Below are 20,632 nucleotides of genomic sequence, written 5' to 3'. Positions count from 1 at the left end.
CTGTCACTGCTGGCAGCCGGCTGCAATTTTTTTTATTTTGGCATACATGCAGTGACGGTGTGCTCTAATATGTCCTGCAACAAAGACACTGTCTCTGTATATGTGTCCATATGTATGTGTGTGTACACAATACATTTTTTATGGTTATTCGGAAATATAGACAGATAGATAGATAGACAGATCTATATCTATACCTATAGATATCTATAGATATAGATCTATCTATCTATCTGTCTATCTCACCATTTTAATTACCTTTTTGCATTGACTTGTTCATTTTAAATAGTCCTGCACAGTGACAAATGAATTTTTAAAAGCACAAATAATCCATGTAGTTTACCAATTAATATGGGGTTATAAAAACTGCATGTATAATAATTACAGAACTAGAAAAATGTTGTTTAAAATAGTTTCATATTACAGCATGTCACATTTCAGGACATTGCTTAAAACTAACCACATTCATATACTCCAGGATCACAACAATATGTCTCCTGCTCTCTGTGCCTCACCTCCCTTCTGTCATATGAGTCAGAGAGGCAGTCCAGGCAGGGCTGTGGGTGAGAAAGGGTGAGTGGTGTATGTGGGGGAAAGGAAAGGGTGTTTGGGGGCAAAGGGGTTCTGAACGGAGGTTGAGTTTGAGCTTAAGCCAGTGTCAGAGAGAGAGAAAGAGAGAGAGAGAGAGAGAGAGAGAGAGAGAGTTCTTAGCTTCTGTAGGCAGATGAGAATACGTGTGACTCTGGATGGGGAGGGTGCGGTACCAGCTGGAAGTCTGTGATCATGACCAGATTTCAGGCCGGTTAATAAAGGAGACACACACACATACATACACAAACACCATAGCACAATGTCACACCCTAAGGGTACGGGGCAAGTGTGTGGCTACTCCCCCTTCATCCCCACACCCCTCTTCTCTAACATTCGTCCTCAGCTTGAGGCGCTCTTTTCAGTTGCCTAGATTTACTGGCCCAGTCCCCCTAGCTGGGAAATGAAGTGTCAAAGTGCTAGCGAGTGTCTCTACCTCGAGGGGGCATCACATTTTTAAGGCGATCGTGGAATGCATTAATAAAACATGGAGTGTCATGAAAAAGAAAAGGGCGAATTATGAAGGTAGTAACAGAAGGAATAAGGGGAAAAAGGATGGGTTGCTGTCATCTGGGTCTCATCAGACTGCTTTTTTTTTCTCTTTCCTTCCACTGTTCTTCTCTCTCCCTTGTCTTTTAGTAGAGTGTTCAGCAGTTTCTCTGGTATGCATTTCAAGCACGAGAGAAACTCCCAGACATGCTTTCCTATACATCATAGCAGTGTCTGCCCTGCGCCTGACCCTGGCAACAGTTTGAGTAATCTGAATGCTTTACAGAGGCAGCGTGTCAGCAGCATTTGGGACGGAGGAGTGGTGGGGGGGGTCTGCAGACTCTCTGCCCATCAAACTTAATCGCAAACAGCAGAGCACAGACAACTTTTACTGCCCTTGCCATTACTTTCAAGCAAACCCGCAAACACATCAACCACCTATCTCCGACAGCTCTCTGTTCACCAGTCTGAGAGTCCCGTGAGACCTGCTCTGATGTGGAAAGATCAGGGTCAAGGAGGCGTCACAATTATAGCAATGGTGTGTTTTGGCCTCATCAAAATGCACACAGATCCCAAACACAACTACCATAACTACAACAAATTACCCAATCTTGAGCTGCTCTGTTAGGAGTATTGTTTGTGGACATGTATGAATGTGATGGCACACACTTTCTTTTCATTAAGGCACCAGGCCTGTCTGATATAGAGAGTGTAATGACGGTGGTGGAGGGCAAGCTATCCCTTTCTCTCCTCTCGGGTACTATAACACCTCAGTCTAGTCATTATTTGGCTAGTAAAAGAGACACCCACCACACACAGCCATGGATACACCAAAAATGATTGTGCTCATTAGAATGTGTCCCCCACCTCCACTATAGACTTACTGTTTATTTATGCTTCTCAACAAGAAATAACAAAGAATCTTGTTAAGGAAGCTAAGCTATGACCTATTATGGCAGGGTTATTAAAAAAGAAATGAAAACATACATAATTATAAGTTTGATTGTTATTTTTATGATTGTTATTTCTTAAATTTCTTCTGATCTCAGCGTTTGCAAAAATGCAATCTGGTTGTTATTATAATTTCTGGACTGTCTCCTCTTGTTGAGGTGTAAGGAACACTAATTTCCCCACACACCACAGGTTGGCTCTGAGGTTTTCATGATGTCACATTCTTTACTCCCATGGTTTTCATTTGGGCTGCTCCATTTTAAAGGAATCTTTGAAACTCGAAACCCTGTACTACTTTGTTAAGGGCCAGTTGTAATACTTTCAGGATAATAAGCTTTACTGACTTGTTGATCCACCGTCCCCCTACCCAAACCTTTTTCCTCCCCTCTCCTGCTCCCTCTTTTTCCAAATTTCAGTGTATTTAACAAGCATTTAGATCTTAACCAGATGCCGTTAATGTACCATGTCTAAAATACTAAACATCCATGCAGAGAGTGGGCCCGTTTCCCTTCATGCCGCTGCTGCTGGGAGAAGAGCTAAGACAGAGGAAAGCTATTATGCACATTCAGACATATTCAAATGCTACAGGGATTGCTGTGAATGTCCAAGTATCTTGCGTATTAGCCTAAAACACAGTGTTCTAAGAATAAAGGTTTATAGGTGAAAAAAAAATGTTTTCTAATATTTTCAAATCCTGATTCCAAGAATAAAGCCTTTTTTTTTTTTTTGAAAGAGAGAGAGAGAGAGAGAAATATTTGGCATTTTTTAATATTAATTTTTAATTTAATTGTAAACAGCCCACCTAGAAAAAACATTAAGGACAGTCTCATACCATGGATAATGACAGTCCTTTGGCAATTGTTTGCTACTAATGCAGCACATATTTTTATGTACTTTTTTTTTTAAAGAGAGAGAGAGAGAGAGAGATAGAGAGAGAGAGAGAGAGAGAGAGAGAGAGAGAGAGAGAGAGAAAATTTTTGGCATTTTTTAATATTAATTTTTAATTTAATTGTAAACAGCCCACCTAGAAAAACATTAAGGACAGTCTCATACCATGGATAATGACAGTCCTTTGGCAATTGTTTGCTACTAATGCAGCACATATTTTTATGTACTTTTTTTTTTTTTTTTTGACCAAATACTTCTTTATTCCTTTCAGATCAGGACAAAAGGATTTTACTTTGTAGTAAAAGCATATTACATTTTTCTCTGCAACCACAAGTAGGTTCAATTTATCTCGTTATTTAATATCGTCACATCTGATGGCTTTTTACTAAGGCAAGTACATTTCTACCTACTTCAGGAAAACGGAGAAAATGTATATATCAGCAGCACTCGAGAAAATCTTCTTTGTTGTTGTCAGTTTGCTTTGTTGTATTCTTATGCTTCCATCTCCTTCGTGATGTACTCAGGATGTATAATGCACTCATGACCATTAATCACCTTCATCAAATAAATAAACATGATGAAGATTAAAGCTTTTCCTTTTGCTGCACCAACAGAAATTGTACCACTTAGTTTTTGCAGACTTCTGTATCTGCACCCACCCGCATGAGGGATATTAATGGTTTCAAATAACTAGCTTTAAATCTTTTAAAGAATGCATCTGCAAAGGTTTCTGCAGACAAATCCCAAACACCCGCATCGTACACAAAAAAATCCTTTTTGCGTCCATGCCATTCGGATCACCTGCGGCATCCAGAGAATATTAGGGCATGAGGAGAAACCACTGCCAGGCTTACTTTAGTATTTGAAATGAATACACTATAAACAGATTCCTGCTTGTTTTGTTCTCCCCCTTTCCTCATATCTCCATCTTCTTCCCTCTTTCTCCCTCTCCCCTTCTCTTTTCCCCACAACCCTCCTTTTTTATTATTCTCCATCCAAAATTAATTCAACACATGATTATAAACATCTGCCCGGGGTAGCCGTTTCATCTACACGGGAGCCAAAAGTGCTGGAAATTTCACACACGGCCGCCAACATGACCTCGGCTCAGATGGAGCATAGTGGGGTTTTTTTCTCTCCTGCACACCACACGGCTTCCTGTCTGTGACGTTTGAAAAGCACTGGGGGCCAGGGTTAATGGCCTTTCCAATCTCTGTGATAAGAATTCATTTTGTTCTATTACCAGCAGTTATCAGAGGAGGCAGCAGCATCACTTCAGCAGGAGGTTCAATCAATGAGAGAACCTAATGAAGTAACCAGCTCTAGATCTATTTTCTTGCTCAACTATATCAGACAAATAAGACCTATCTGTCACCCCTATGCAGGTGTACTCTGGAAAACCAAGAAGGCCTCGGCCAAACCTGACCGCAATCATGACGAGACAACTGAAATTGTGGTCTGGCATACATGCAAATTCTTTAGATATATATACAAAGCTGCACCATACTTTGAGAAGAGAGAATGGAGAAAGGAAGAAACGAAAAAGGGGAAAAAATGTTGAATGAAAAAGACTATATAATAATTTCCATTAACACATTGCTATGATTAATCAAAACAGTGGAGGTCATTTAGTGGTTGGTAGACCCCATAACAATAGATGTGGTTTGATCAAAACTAGACCACTCCTCCGATTGGCCAGCAGGGAGATGTGTCATCCTGCAAATTGTTACGATTTTTCAGGAGAGAAAAGAAAATGAAGGGAACAAAAAAAATCGCAGTGGCCACATGTAATTAGACTGCTTGGTCAAAATCTTGGTCAAATCTCTTAATGGAAACAGGGTTGACAATAGCTGTGTAGCTCAAGGAGAAAAGAAGTGGGGCATTCTCTTGCAATGGCTGGGAGATGGCATTCACTGAGGGAAATGAATGAGCCTGTCGACTCTCTTCCAACTCTATAAAAACATGCAAAAAATGTCCATTTCATTACTCGCTAAACAATGTCATATGGGCTGCACTGCCCCCTAATAGACCCTGACAAAGGAGTACCAGCAGACATATGCTTTAAATAAATAAGATTACCCTGATAGACAGAGGCCTCTGACAATGTTCCCTGTTCTCTCTGTCTCTTCCAACATGTGTTGTTCTTTCCCTCATTTGTATGATAGAAAGAAAATCAGAAGTACGGCAGATGCTCTGCATTTGGGGCCAGTAAGCATGTGCTTTGTCTCTTTAATAGTTTCGAACCTTCACCTATGAAAGGAACCGTTTCTATGTGTTTTTGAATTAGAGAGCCATGTCACAGCTATTGTTTGGTTTTATGGTGATGTACTACCATTAAAACTCTACAAGTGTGCTTTTTAATTAAGGACATACTGTATCTGTGCCAGAAAAGACAATGAAATATACACAATGGGCCTATGGGAAGTGTCAATGGCTGTTTCACAACATACTAATCGTAGCTTATTGATTGAATTTTAACAAAGTTGTTTCAAAAAGAGGCTAAGAGGAATGATGGGGGAATTATGCAGGGTTGGGGCTGTATTGTTACAATTTTAGTCAAAAGAGCATGATCAATATTTAAATGAATCCCTTCATTGATTTAAAATTAACTTTCAATTAAGACATCTGTTGGACTTTTAACTACAACACTTATCCATTGAGGAGAAAATAAGGGAACATTTATTGATACTCTTAAACAGCAGTGGCCATTCTGCCATCGATTTGGTCATTTGCGCTGGCATTGGTATGCAGGAGGTTCTAACTCTTTCCTCCCAGGCACCATGCTAACAGCCCCTAGCCCTGGCCTTAGTGGATGATTTAAATAAATATATAAAGCCCAGACCCATCTCACCAGACAGACAGAGGGAGATTAACCTTTATCCGGAGCTAAGTCAAAGGCATGTTATCTGCGGAACTGTTTGGCGCTGTAATTACATGGGCTCCATGTTTGTATCCGATCGAATGGAACTCCATGTGCTGTGTCGGCAGTCCAGAGGGGGAGAGAGTTTCTGGCCGGCCTAATCAGGTAACAGACACCTTTTGTTTTGGGAGCTCATTGATGGATGAAATCTTTATCTGTAATATTGATCAGCCAGGACTCTAAACTGTCTATCTTGGCTACTGGAAGCTCTAACAAGATTGCCAACTGGAGTATATCAGTTAACATTTAATCAATGACAGTTTAAGACACAGATGCTTTAAAAAGGCTGTTTGTTTTCCTCCTGCTCTGAACGATTAGGGGAGGGATTGCTCAGAATTTATTATCCACCTTTGCAGAAGTGACCATTAAAGACCACCGTCCTTGAATGTCAATGCATAAAATGCTAAGCAGAGACATGAAAGTAATTAAACATAAAAACATGTTGAAATCTGTAACTCCGTCCATTGTTATCATGAAAACGCAAACACGAAGAGCCAGGCACACTTCTGCCAACTGCCTGATTTCGTTGCCATACATCAAACAATAGGGTGGCTAACCACAACCCGCACCATGTCTAGAAAGAGAAAAATAAATACATGCGCCATCCTAGTAAATGTATAATTTTTGCCACCCTTGCAAAATATAGTGATGTTAGGTGCAATGAGGTGTCAGCAAGCCGTGCATGCAATACATTAGAATTCCTGTTCGGCTTGTCTTCTGTTTGCGCATTTTACCCACACCCCCCTCCCACATCCCTTCTCGATTCTTCCATTTTCTTCCTTCTACAGATCCTGGCCCAATTAGGGCCCTGAGCTCGTCATAATGGCTACAGCGGCTGTCACTCATGCTTGGACTTCACTGCCCCTGGCCACTGCGATCATTAGCTATTCATTTGCTTGCCTTAGCTGTCCCTTAAAGGAAAATGTGAGTGGGCTAATTATGTAAAACATCAGAGTAGGAAAAGCCTGCAATTTATCATCATCTTCTCTCCTTAAAGAACTGCTTATTTTCTTCTGCCTTCTTTATTAGCCAGTTTTGTTTGGAATAGAGCAACCACGTATTCAGATCAGAGTGTCATGCTAAGCATAAGCCACAGGGAAACATAACACTTACATGCCACATGAAGCAGAGTACAAATAGAGAAGCATTTATTTCTAACAGCAAAAATCCAACACATGCATGTTGGCAGTTCTAATAACGCCTGTGATCACAACCCATAACTTTCTGTGATATTAACGAAAAGCAGCTATACATTGCATTAAGCGATAATGGCATGCAATCCTCTGATTTGCATTTGACACAGTGACGGAAATGCTTTCGAGTGATGTCTGTGCTCCACCCTGTCCCTGGGTCTCAGATCAAAGGCACTTCAGTGTGAATGTGGCACTGGAGATCTCTGTTCCTTCCATGTCAAGTCAGGAAACACAATCGTCAGGCACATATTATGACAGCGGCAATTACACAGGGGTGCATGACACTATTATTGCCATTTGCAAGAGAGTGATTATGCTAATGGAGAGATGTATGGCAGGTGGCACGCACGCTGGCAGCTGCCAGCCAGAGATGTACACACACACACACAGGTGTGGACCCCTCCCTTTACACACGGTCTCGCTCTCACCCGCCCTTCTTACAATATGAACAATGCCTTAACCAGCCAGTCCCATGATATGCAATTAGGCCTCACTTTAACACTTCCTTATCACATCAAAAGGACAGGCATTAGTATTGGTGGTGGAGAGGGAGAATGAGACAGAAATACACAAAAAGAAAGCGAGAATGAGAAAGTGAGGGAAAGAGTAACAGATCTTCTTAGAATAATAACAGGAAGTGGAATAGTGGCGTATAAGCTCTACATTTGTCAAAATGCAGGTGCACTAGACAATTCCGTTTTGGAAACCTTTATGTTTTTCTTTTTCTCTCCTTATGTCACAAGTTGGCGGCTGATTAAATAATTATGATTTTATATACTATATTTAGTTATATAAATGCATAAAGAGGTGCTTAAAGGCATATTTATTATATATATATATATATATATATATATATATAAAGAATGCTTGCCTCAGTCACCATTCACTTTCATTGCATCTTTTTTTCCATTCAATAAAAAGTAAAGGTGACTTGAAGCTAACATTCTGCCTAATATCTCCTTTTGTATTTCATGTAAGAAGTAAAACTGATTTGGAATATGAGGGTGAGTGAATGATTACAGAATTTTCATTTTAGGGTAAACTAACCCTTTAAGTATGTGTATAGTAGGTTTTAACATAACATGGTGCAGTGGTTTCAGTGGCCTCATGTGTTTCTAATTTTTTCGGCCGGGTTATTGAAACGGAATCCCCCCAGCTCTCCCGGCACACTCTGGCGAAGGGGGAAGCCCTCTCCTCATCCCTGCATGGATCCTGCCTCTACATGAAAGCCCCGGAGATCCCCGGCAACAAAAATCAATGTATGGATGTTCAGAGCAGTTTTCAAGGTTTTGTAAAACAAATCTTTGGAGCATGAGCTGGTTTAGTGCTATCGAGCTGAGCTTCGATCAGTCTGCCCCGATGAATAATACGAGAGGGCCTTGCTCACTTTACCAGTCTTGTGAAATGAAGACAGGGTGCCAGCCGTCCAGCCACTTCCCTTTAAGGAATGTAACCTGAGCAACTCCTCCACCACAAATAACCTCCTTTAATCTAATGTCAGATACTGCCTCTCAAAAGCTGATTCCAGATCAGGCTGCGGTGAGGCATGGGAGTTATAGCTTGCTCGGGGCAGCATCCTAACAGAGCCCTTTGTATCTAGTGCACATTCTTCCCCTAATTAGAAGAGATAGGTGATTATACCTTTAAAAGGAGGCTACTGTTTGCAATTGTCATTGGAGGCAGGAAGTGAAGCGTCACATGGCTTGCTTGATGAGCAAATAAATTAGATTAATAATGAGCACACATAACAGTTTATAACCTAGGGTAATTGGGGAAAAAAAGCAAGTAAAAGCAAAATTACAATAATACACATTAATTAAAATAATACTACATGATATACTTCATAAGAGCCGCTCTTAGTGGCTTTGTTGACATGGCTACAGGGAATGCCACTGCATATGTTCTTCTATTCCTCTTGTTTTTAAAGGTAATTAACAAAGCTAAGCCATTGTTTTTGAGGCAATTAAACAAACATCTGTGAGTCAGCCAAAAACCCTATTCCTCCTCTGCCTCTCTCACCTTGCTCCCTACTAAAGGACTCACTATTTCCTATCCTACTCTTGGCTCAAGATCCATAACTTTGAATTGTGGAACAGGGACAATCCCAATAGTACACCACCCAGTTAAAAGCAACTGTTGCCAATGCACATTTTACCTTGTATACTTGTTGCTCTGAAACTTGATGCATGGTGGTTAGGAAAATTTCTTTGATTTTTGTTTGAGTGGTTTGAGTATTATGAAACTTGTGTGTGTGTGGTGTTGGGATAAGGGACATTATCGTGTAGCCAACAGGTTTCAATTTCAAAATGCTGATTATCTCACCTCCAATTGCATGCATGCCTAAATCTAAAAATCGAATCCAGTGACTCCATACAAACTCCCTTCCTCTCCAAACGCCTTTTACACACACACACACACACACACACACACACACACACACACACACACACACACACACACTTCCCAAGGAGCGCCATCTCTCCAAGCTTAAATAGCAGAAAATTGCTCTGCTTTTCCATGGTCTACCTCCTCATTCCTATAAGCCCAAGTGGGAACAAAAGGCTCGGATTCACTGGCGTGTGAGACCTGCTGATGGGCCGCGAGATGTGTTGCGGTTTGGTGCTGTTGATGCCCTGCTGACGGACAAACCAGCTGAGTGGAAGACAGGAATTTACAAGCCTGTCAGCTCCTACCCAGTCACCATTTTGTCCCCAGCACAGATTAACGCAAGGCAGGGCGGCACTCGGCTCGCAGAGTCACCGCGCTTGTAGTCGCTGCGGCCATTAGCCTCTAAATAACATGTGAGGCAGGATTCAATGCTTGATTTCATTATGGAAAACAGAACAATGACTATAAATGGGTGGGTGGGATATATCTATTTAGGCCCAGGTCAACGACAAGACTGCTAATATAAAAATAACTGTTTCAGTGACAGTAAAGGGCCTTGTGTAAATTTTCAGTGATGGCAGAGAAAGAACAGGCCTCTCTTAGCCTCTTTTTCTCCCTATCTCTCTCTCTTTTTCGTTGGAGAGTTATTATAGGATGATAAAAGCAACAACAATGTTGTGACATGAAACAGTTAGCATTAGGGTTGAAGAATGGAAGATGAAAGTATGTTCTTGGGAATTGATGACTGCTCACAAGGCCCTGATTTCAGCCTTTAATCTCATTGCACACTAACATTTTCCTCTGTACCCTGCTGGGTTGAGAAAGGGGGGCAAATAAGTGAGGCTACAGAGAAATTAGAGGTGTACTATAGAGTCAGTAATGGTGTCAAATCGGCTCGGGTACACATACACACTAGGTGTACGTATACATCCGGCTGTAATATGTATACAGCTGCAATGTACGTTCAGCTGTAGAATACACTTGAAGTAAGTGTTTAGTTGTAATACGCAATATGCATATCATAGTATATAATAGTAATATTATATTATACATTGGGTTGTATATATTCGGCAAGTCTGAATGACCACCTCTCTGTTTTCATGTTACTCTAATGGATAATCTGAGAGTGGAGAGCTCTCGGTGAGCACTTTGTAAACAATGCACTCCATTTTTATAAATTGGGATGCTTTTATTAAGCATGAATTCCTCTGAAGCCCCAAATTATTCATAACATGGCCTAGGCTGATGAAGATTGGCTTGTTAAGAACCTCCAGAAGCAATTAAAGTGACAAGGAGGCAAGACCCTGATGTGTACATTTACTATGAAGAGCGCTCTCCAAAGTGAATGCCCTTATTAAGAGCCACTATTCACCTCTATAGCCTGCCACTATGAAACAGAGAGTGTGAGAGAGAGAGAGAGAGAGAGAGAGAGAGAGAGAGAGAGAGAGCGAGTGAGGTAGAAGAAAAACACGTCAGAGGCAAACGCCTGGAGAAATACCTATTCCTGGAGTGAGGGCGATTTGGTAATGAACCTTTCAATTCACTCCTGGGGTAATACATTCTGACTAGTGCATTAATTACTCAATAACATCCCATCAAAATGCAAATGCAGCACTTGACCCACGAGAGTGTCTCATTGGCTCTCTTCTCACAGGAGTTTCTGCACGAATCGTCTGTTTTCCTTTATCAAACAGAGCATCGTTGCCATATCAGGGAGGGCAGGGCTACTTGGATCTAGCTGTGTCTGTTCAGTCACATGGGCCTGATGACCCCCTCGCAGTCAGACAGGACTGTGGCCGCATGCTGACACTCCTAATTGCAGCACTTGAAGACACTGTGCCGCTTAGATGGAATATTTCCCCTCTGCTTGGCCATGATCTTACAAGCTCAAGACAACGCCTTAATAGTTTTTCCAGAAGGGTGGGGCCAAGGGAGAGAAGGAATGGGGAAAAAACATGGAGGAAATGAGAAAGATGGCCAATATCTTTTAAAGACCCAATTAAATCAAAATTGCTGTTTTATGGCTTTTAGTCCATGTCTATAAGCTTTGAAGCCATTCAACTTTTGCAGATATATGCATTTAAAATTAAAATTATTTTCTTTTGGAAGAGAAAACAGGCAAATATACTGATGACTCCTGCACGACACATTTTTGTCCAATCAAATGTTCTATAATGAGAATGTCCCTCCTCTTAATACGACCTGAAACCCAACTAGCAAATAGCAAATCATTGTTCACAGCTACGACATAAGCTAAAGGCTATTGTCTATTTAAAAAAAGGACGAGCCTTTCAATATATCCAGCTCAAACTTCCCATTTTAATAGGAAATACATCAACACAGGAAAACAGTGATTTCATGGGGTCTTTAAGGCAGCTTGCTTCTTGAAGCAAAATGACATGTCTATGGTACATGGCCAGAGGGGCAGAAAGATACTGTTTTATTTTTTATCAACAGGAATGGATTACAAGCTTCAGCTTTTTGATGATTCTCTCACACATGAATGTCAGGCGGACTCACACCACATCAATCCATTTGTTTTCTCATCTCCTCTTGCTCCGATCACCTGACCGCAGCAGACGACTCGTTGTTCATTCAAAATTATGACTAATTAAGTCATAAGTAAATGGTTTCTGGGAAGAATGGTGTGATTGTTAGAGCAGCACTGTAGCTGTAAGCCTTGGTGGTGGAGAAGAAGCCCTGATGAAGTGACTGTATTGTGCTGTGTTCAGGAACATGTCATGGGAAAGTGAGCTGACAGAGGCATGAGGTGTTTTATAGTGGAGAGTATCAGTGTGAACGGTATGTGGCATTATCAGAAATAAAAGCACGTGACAATGAGAGAGAGAGAAAGACATGAAAATGACCTTCTCTGACACTGCTTCTTCATGCATACCGAAGGTTTCTGTCTAGGTGTCTATGCTGTCCTACTTTGCCGTACATTGGGATCTGGCTTATTATCAGTTTGTTCCATTCTGGACCAGAGTTGCCCCTGAATTATGAATTATTCAAACCGAGTTAATTGGTTTGTGAGTGGGTGTCCACAAAAGAAGATATTTCTTAGCAGCAGCTAATGAAAGAAAAATACCCACATTTTTCTGCCGTTTTAACCTCTGCGCTTGCACACAAAGGAATGGCTGAGCCCTGGAGGGGACCCTTGTTTCAGGTATCCTTGGTTGTAATTGTGGGGCCTGAAAAGCTATAAAAGCTCGAAATAATGTTGTTTTTTTTTGTTTTTTTTTTTGGCCTATGCATTACGCAAATATCACAGAGCCTCTTTTGCACTCCTAGACATAGCCACGGAACAATCAACAGACCTTCGCCTCAATGACAGTACTTACAATAGCTATTGTCGGTTTTGCAAGTCTCCTAAGAGTCTTTTTAAAACATTAAATTCCCATCATAAATAATATCTGCAAAGAGTAAAGCCCCTCTATTTAAAAGTTAACTTCCCTGATATGGTTACTGACAGGTGCACATAGTTTATATTAATTTTATGCACCATAAAACATAATGGAACACACACACATGCCCTAGATGCCCCCCCCCCCACACACACACACACACACAAACAAATTAAATGAAAATCCGGCATGACCGTGGAGTGGAGCACTCTACTTAAGCAAGCCCACTGTCTTCTGATTAAGGAAAAAAGGCTTTGCCCTGGAAAGCGAAATTTCATAAAATACTACTGTCTGTGCTTGATGAATCATGTCTCTTTAATGCAGTGCAGTATGATGGAAAAGAGAGATACAGGCGAGGAATCATCAGCCACTGCTCCCAGCTTCCTCTGATAACACCCCATCTGCAGATTGCCTTGATCAGATTTGTGTTTTATTTAAAACATGGACCAATCCCGGGGCCCGACTCCTTTTAATTTGCATATATTACCAGGGTTCAAATGCAGCAATAGCTAGGAGCACTTCCCAGCCAACTTCCCAATCTGCCAGCATAATGGCAGCCTATTAAAGAGAGTTACTCATCAGTGCAGGAAGCAGACAGGGAAAAGGGGGGGGGGGGTGAGAGCATTTTCCTTTGGATTGAAATAGAGTTGTTTTAATGTACCTATAGTATTAAAAATAGTAACAAATATCATGAAATCAAAACTGACCCTATTTACTTGTTTGTTTTTTTGTCCATTTTGTGCACAAATTTATAAGTGCATGTTATTCTAAAGAAAGAAATAATCTTTAATCAAAATGTAATTACTTTCTACACATCTGAAATACCTTTTTCTCTTCTGCTGACATAACCAAGGATGCATGGGCAGGAAACAAATTATATTAACAAATAATATCACTGATTTACAATAATGCGCCACATGTTTCACTCTGAAATATGTGACAATACAGAAGTGGAATGCATTCTGAATGCTGTTTCATGTTGTTGTTAACTCTCTGTGTAATCTACATTCAGATATTTTTGTATTTGGTAAAGCTACCATTTTGTCCAGATTGGATGCTGTCTAGCAAACAGTAGAAATAGAGCAGGCAGTGGTCAGTCGCTGTAATAGAACATGATGACAGTATTAATTCTAAATTCCCAGCTGCATTATCACTGGTCCTGGCCCGACATTGGCTACATCTGCAAAGCTTCCTACGGTTAGCCATGATTAGGCACAGCTATGGATAATCAATACCAGCTATCAATTCCATACTTGGTTGTGATGGATGAGGAGGATGGGCAAAAGGAAAGGGGAAAAAACAATCTCTATCTGAGAAAAAGAGAGAGGGGGCAGAAGAGAGAAAGAATAAGATAAACATATTATCTGAGAGAAGCCACCCATGCACTACATACGCTAAAACTGAGAGATCCTAAATGGATCCAAAGATGTGAAAATGAATCAGTTGAATCAGTAAACCTCACAGTCTGCTTCTATATTCACCCGTTTTACACAGGTGAATATAGAAGTAGACAGTGTGGTTAAAAGCTCTTGCACAATTAAAAATTACATTGTTATATATATATATATATATATATATATATATATATATATATATATATATATATATATATATATATATAAAATACTGTTTATTCCTAGATTTTAATTTGACTTGAAAAATCATGTCAATGTGGTCTCAGACATGAATATGTATATGTTTACATATGTATGTGTATGTGTAATATGTAATAAATATGAATGCACACATCCCACACACATAGGATTTCATCTCAAATAAATGAGAGAGAGGACGCAAGGTCAGAGGAGTGAAAGAGAGAAAGAGAGAGAGAGAACAAGAGCGGGGGAGGGGGAAGGCAGATACAGAGGGAGGGAGAAGACATGATGGTTGGAGGGGTGATGGTTGGAGTCAAGACTAATTACTTGCAGGCAAGATGCACTGGGGAGGACAGGGTCACTAACTTTACCCTGACACCTGGATGGCCCAGTCATCAATGGCCAGTGCCCTAATCAGAAGTGAAGGGATTCAGGGCCCAGCACTCTCCCAGAGATGATAGCTAATGACAAGGGTGTTGGACATGAACCCACACACGTCACACTTTTGCAGTCTCATCACAAGTGTAACCCAGTGGAAATGTATGTGTGTGATCAGAGATCCACCCATATTATCACACATTAATAATAACACTAGTCTGCTGTTGTACTGCTTGAGGCAATTAGTTAATTGCTGTTTTATCAGAGCTCTATGCTGCCTGTCTTTGTGACATCCTCCAAGCTGTGACAATGTCTTGTTTCCCTTAATGCCCTGTGACAGAGAGCATTGTACTATCTCCCAGGGTTAGTGTCAGTAGAGTCACCACACAATGAGGGAGCTGCAGAAAAATTTTTCTATCACTTTTTGAATTAAGACCAGATCAAGTCTCCTTACACTGTTAGCCTACACCTTTACCAGTCATGTGTACTGTACACTTATTAAAACAAGTTCCTTTTAGTCGCCTGCTAACTATGCGGGATTTATTATTGTTCGCTAAGAACAAAAGAGGACCTGCTTTTTCAAGTGTATGTAAATCGAGACTGTCACAATTTTCTAAAGGTATCACATTCTGCCATGCTTACTACCTGACATCTACAAAGCCACAGAGAATAAATAAATAAGTCCCTATGGAACAAATTAATACACATTACTATGCAAAGAAAACATCCCTTGGCTGTGTGTTGTAACTGTTTTAAAGTCAGGTATGTTAATGCAAATAATCATTGCAATTTTTGTTAATTTTAACTGTCACTGGCCACAACAGTCTGTGAAAACATGAGGTAACAATTTAGCGTTTGTATCACTCCTTTCCAAAGGAGGATCTTGTTGAAAGAAAAACAACTGAGGATAACAGTCCTAAAACAATCTTTTCAAAAACACTAACTGGCTAACTGGCTATTTTCGAAAATAATTTTGGACTTTCTTGCACACAGAAACCGCAGAATAATTATGATAGCATTGGACAGAATTATTCAGAAATGACTCAATCTTGAGTTCCTGCCATGTGAAAAATGGTTTTGAGCTTTTCTGGTAAAATCACTACTCTTTGCAAAAATAATTACATGCATATGCATGTTATGAGAAAAAAATTATTCAAGCATTGAGTATTGTCTCCATTTAATGATATAGCAATATAAACTCTCAGTCGGGCTATGGATCTCCTGAGACAATTTACGTCCATCAACAAAAAGCCTCTATTGGCGGACATCACTAGTGTGAAGAGTATTCAGTTTCATGGGGTATAGCCTATTTTCCGTGAAGAAGTGAGCCTTGGTTTCTTTGAGATCACGAGTTGTTGATAGCATTGCATTGCTTATTGTACAAATGATTTTGAAAAATACAGTTATTAACAAAATATATTTGCAATATATATTTGACTTTTTGACCATTTCCACGAATGTCACTGATAATTTTGCAGGATAAAATGATCAGATAAAAGATCCGAACTGGATCCAAGCAACTACTGCCATTTTTCAGCCTGATTTGTTTGAAGTTATTTTTCAATCATACCTCAGGTATGATTGCAGGAAAAAAGATTGTGAAAAAAAGACTCCAGGCTTGTATTCCTGCAGCCAGGCCCGTCTCCATCTAATCACAGTGGAATGTGGATGCCTCTGTGCCTCATGCTTTGTGTAAGGAATCAAAGGAAAATGGATGGCCTTGCAATAGTACATCACCCATGGCTAACAGAATGATGAGACCGATTTGGCTGTATGTCATATCTTTCACTTCACTGCTTTCCCATTTCAGTTTATGTAATGGCTACAAATTATGGCCACAAACTCTTGAAACACTGTCTAGGGAGGCTATCTTGAAAAGTAACTGTTATAATTGCTTGTGTGCCCTCAAAATGAAAAAAAGTAAACCAATAAAGTATCGTCTCATGGCACTGAAATGCAGGCGGATGAGAACACGACCACAGGGAAAACAATGAGCCGCTTTGAGAACTGCATTCGTAGTGTAACCGGACAAAAGTATGCAGTCCTCTTCGTTCATTTGTTTGCATCAGGCTAAAACAAAATGTGTTATTCTTTTTTTTTTCTGACCATCTTACAAATACGCACACTAACACATGCACTCTCACAAAAACAAAAACAAAAAAATACAGAGAGCACGTCCATTAGTGTACGTCCATATTGTTGGCCTACAGCTGCCATGAAAATGGTTTGCACTGCATTGGTAGTAATTTGGCCCTGGTTGCAAACGTCCTGAAGCATTATCACTCAGAAGAAACAAAAGAGGCAGACATACAAGGCTCTCTCAGCTCTCATACGGCTGCAGCATTTAAAGTCTTGTTCATCTCCAAAGTCAGCTAAGCCTTTTGTTTAAGCCCCAGCCAGACAAAGGTCTCCTCTTTTTGCCTAGTTTTAATACATGTGAAGGGAGGGTGGTAAGTGTGGCAGGGGAGACTCTCAGAAATAATTACCTCCATAAGATCCCATCTCCTCTCCTAGAGCCATGACAAAATGGAGAAGCAACCCCAGGATGCAAAAAAGCCCTTTATGCATCAACAAGCCCATCAGGCATTTTACAGGCCAAACTATAAGACAGGGAAATAGGTCCCACTCCACACGCACACAATTACAGTCCTTTTTTCTTTTCTCTTTTTCTTTAAGGAGGAACAAAACACAAACACACACACAAAGGCATTGTTACTGTTATTTAACCTTTTTATCAACAATATCAATGTGCATTAAATATTTTTATAGAAATATAACACAACAGAGGTCACAGTCATAAAGCATGATAGATAAAATATTAAAACAAATAGCCTTACTTAAGATATCGATTCAGCTTTATGAGAAAAGCACAGGCTATAATTCTTTCAGAATTAATAATAGTGATATAGCTATAACCATTGCAAAATATTATTTAGAAGTTAACAAAAAACAGCCTATCACGACAAACCATTCAGCTTATTGTGTTTTGTTTTACACGTTTTTACGTATCGCACATCTGTGTAAAATGTTAGTTTGCTAGAGCCACATACATAGTGGCTTAGATTTACTGTGATTTACAAATGAGGGGCGCCACTTCAAAAACATGCTTAACCACACAACCCCACTGCCTTTCCAAATTCTCAGCTTCACGATGTTTACCTTGTGTAAATGACGAGCCTTCTGGGTCCCGAGCACAGGGAATTACGGTCGCCCTGGTAGACTTGGCAGTCTGATTCTCAGGGAGGATTGGCTCAAATAGTCTCTTTAGGAGGGAATATTACTGGACTGCACTGGGGCTGACTGGGAGAGCTTTGATATAGTTGGTCTCATTTGGCTAATTTAGCGTGTTGGGATGTAGAGGTCAAATTCATTATTGCACACCAGCAGCAGTCGGAAAATGTTAGTTTGTCTGGATTGTGTGTAGACTGAACTATTTGACTTCATGTGTCGCAGATGTATGCATTTCATTTTAAACCTAAACTGCAGGGAGGGACACAAAAACGTAGGTGTTTTCCGCTATTTTTAACATAAATGTTGTTTTCAAGAAACAGCAGCAATATAAGCAGCACAATAATTGCATGCTTTGTCTTTATCAACAAATAACAATGTCAAATTTTGCAGCGCAAACTCTTGTGTGCTTTTGTACTCTAATTAAACAATAAGCGGTCAGATATATGGCCCTCGTGCTATGGCGTGGCTCTGTGCATGGCTGTAGTTTGCTGAGTGTGGCTTTTGCCACTAATGCATTTCTCTTTTATTTAACCACCACAAGCGCCACAAAAACCCCTTTAATTACGCCTTAAAAATGGCATCAAAATTGTTTAACAAAATCCATTCACATGTGCATGAAGTCAATGGCATTCTAACCTTTATTCCCAAATGGTTCTATAATTATTTGGCAAGTTGCCATGGAGCTGGTTTTAAAAGAAAGATAGAGGTCAGCAGTTAAATAAATCTCTTTTTTTCTTCTCTCTCTCTTCATGAAACTGACTAATGACCAGAAAATGCTAAACTAAGGAGATATACCCATGAAAACCTACCAACCCCTTTAACATATAGCTGTAATTCAGTGAGGGCTGAAATGTTGCTTACTCTAGGACCTTTCTGTGGAGCAGAGACACAAATTATTACCATCACATACACACACAGGCACCAGGCCCGGTCCTGAGAACACAGTGGGCACTATGTCACAGGGGGTGTGGGGGAGACTCCCACAGACTTCGCTAATTTATCCTTCCCTCCCATCCTCTGTTTGGCATTTGTATTTTATTTTTTTTTTACATTTATTTACTGCTTACACATGCATTGCCAGTTGGAACAATTAACCAAAATAAGCTACGATTTATCTGGTGCCAGTTATCCATTTCCTTAACCTTGCTGGTGTTGGGCCAGTTTGAATGCACTTCAAACATTGGGATTATGGGGTTAAATTACCTGAAAATTCTCTCTCCTACTAAGATCTGGAGCTGTAAAAAAGTTCAACGCTACCTCCCAACTGCCTGCCCCCCTCCTCCACCTCCACGCACTTTTCTCAAGGCTTAGACCTATTAAAGCTAGTTACGACTCAACTGAACTAAGGGTAGTTTTGTTTAATCAAAACATTAGCTTCACACGAGTGGGGACAGCTGCTATAGAGTCCTTATTGAGCACCAAAACAATGCCAACAAGTTTATCTCTTCTGTAATGTACTGTCTGCAGTCCATCCCCTCCTTTGCTCTGTCTGAGGTCTGACTCTTGTAAAAACATGAAAAAAGTATGGTTGTTTAATGCTAGGCATAAATTCTGAATGAGTCTGTTAGTTTATATATGTTAGTGCCATTTTGAAGGACTGGGGTAAATATAAAAGGCATGAGCTATAGCTGGAGAACACTAGGAGGGGAAGGTGGGAAGTTGAGAAATTCGCTTTCGAATCACACTTGAACAATTAAAAGTATGACATAAAGAAATAGACATGATAAGCTGTTTAGAAGTGGCTAGAAATCTTTGGAGAAGGCTTCAAGTAACACTTGATGCTTTCCCTTGAAAATTTACTTTATGGCATACTAAAGACTTTTTTGTACATTTATTGGTAACAATATTACAGCACATTCACTTGCAAAGACAAAGCACAAGGTAATGGGTAGGGATTTGGGGAGAGTGTGAGAGTGTGTGTGTGTGTGTGTGTGTGTGTGGGCGGGTTTGGGTGGTTTATGAGGACTTTTTTAGGTTACAAACTGGTAATTACAAGGGTATTATGCTATAAATGTGGTTTATGAGGACATTTCTAGTGTCCCCATAATTTAAATCGCTTAAAAAACATACTAAATTAAGTTTTTTTGAAAATGTAAAAATGCAGAAAGTTTTATGTGAGGGTTAGGTTTAGGGGTAGGGTTAGGGGATAGAATCTATAGTTCGTACAGTATAAAAATCATTATGTCTATGGAGAGTCCTCATAAGGATAGCCGCACCAACGTGTGTGTGTGTGTGTGTGTGTGTGTGTGTGTGTGTGTGAGTGTGCACATGTGAAAGAGAGTTAGTCTGTCTTTCTGAATGCAAAATAATGATTTATCTAACTGGGCCTTTTGGTGCACCCAGACTCCGAAGCACCTTTGATCCAGATATAATTAATGCCAAATGTAAAACACACTCGTTTATTTCCAATATGTGTAGTTTTGGAGCTGGAGTTTCACATATGGTTCTCCATTTAATCCCATCTGGTTCTGGACTTCATATATAAACAGGACACTTTGGGGAACAGAGATTAATTCAGCTTTGGAATGCCATTCAAAACGTGTTAGTCGTTTCCCTCGGCCAGGTCAGGTAAAGCAAAAACAAGTTAAGCGTTCATTTAGTTGTGCAGCA

General features: G+C 40.1%; 1 protein-coding gene across 1 annotated transcript in view; it reads right to left on the bottom strand.

Annotated features, from left to right (window-relative positions):
• Positions 1–20,632, bottom strand: part of LOC127432077 (zinc finger homeobox protein 4-like) — an 86,889-nt gene that overhangs the window by 23,020 nt on the left and 43,237 nt on the right. The window lies entirely within an intron of this gene.

This window comes from Myxocyprinus asiaticus, chromosome 41 (assembly GCF_019703515.2).
Source record: "Myxocyprinus asiaticus isolate MX2 ecotype Aquarium Trade chromosome 41, UBuf_Myxa_2, whole genome shotgun sequence".
NCBI classification, from domain to species: domain Eukaryota; kingdom Metazoa; phylum Chordata; class Actinopteri; order Cypriniformes; family Catostomidae; genus Myxocyprinus; species Myxocyprinus asiaticus.
Note: the sequence above shows the minus strand (reverse complement) of the source record. Positions and strands in the feature narration are given on the sequence as shown.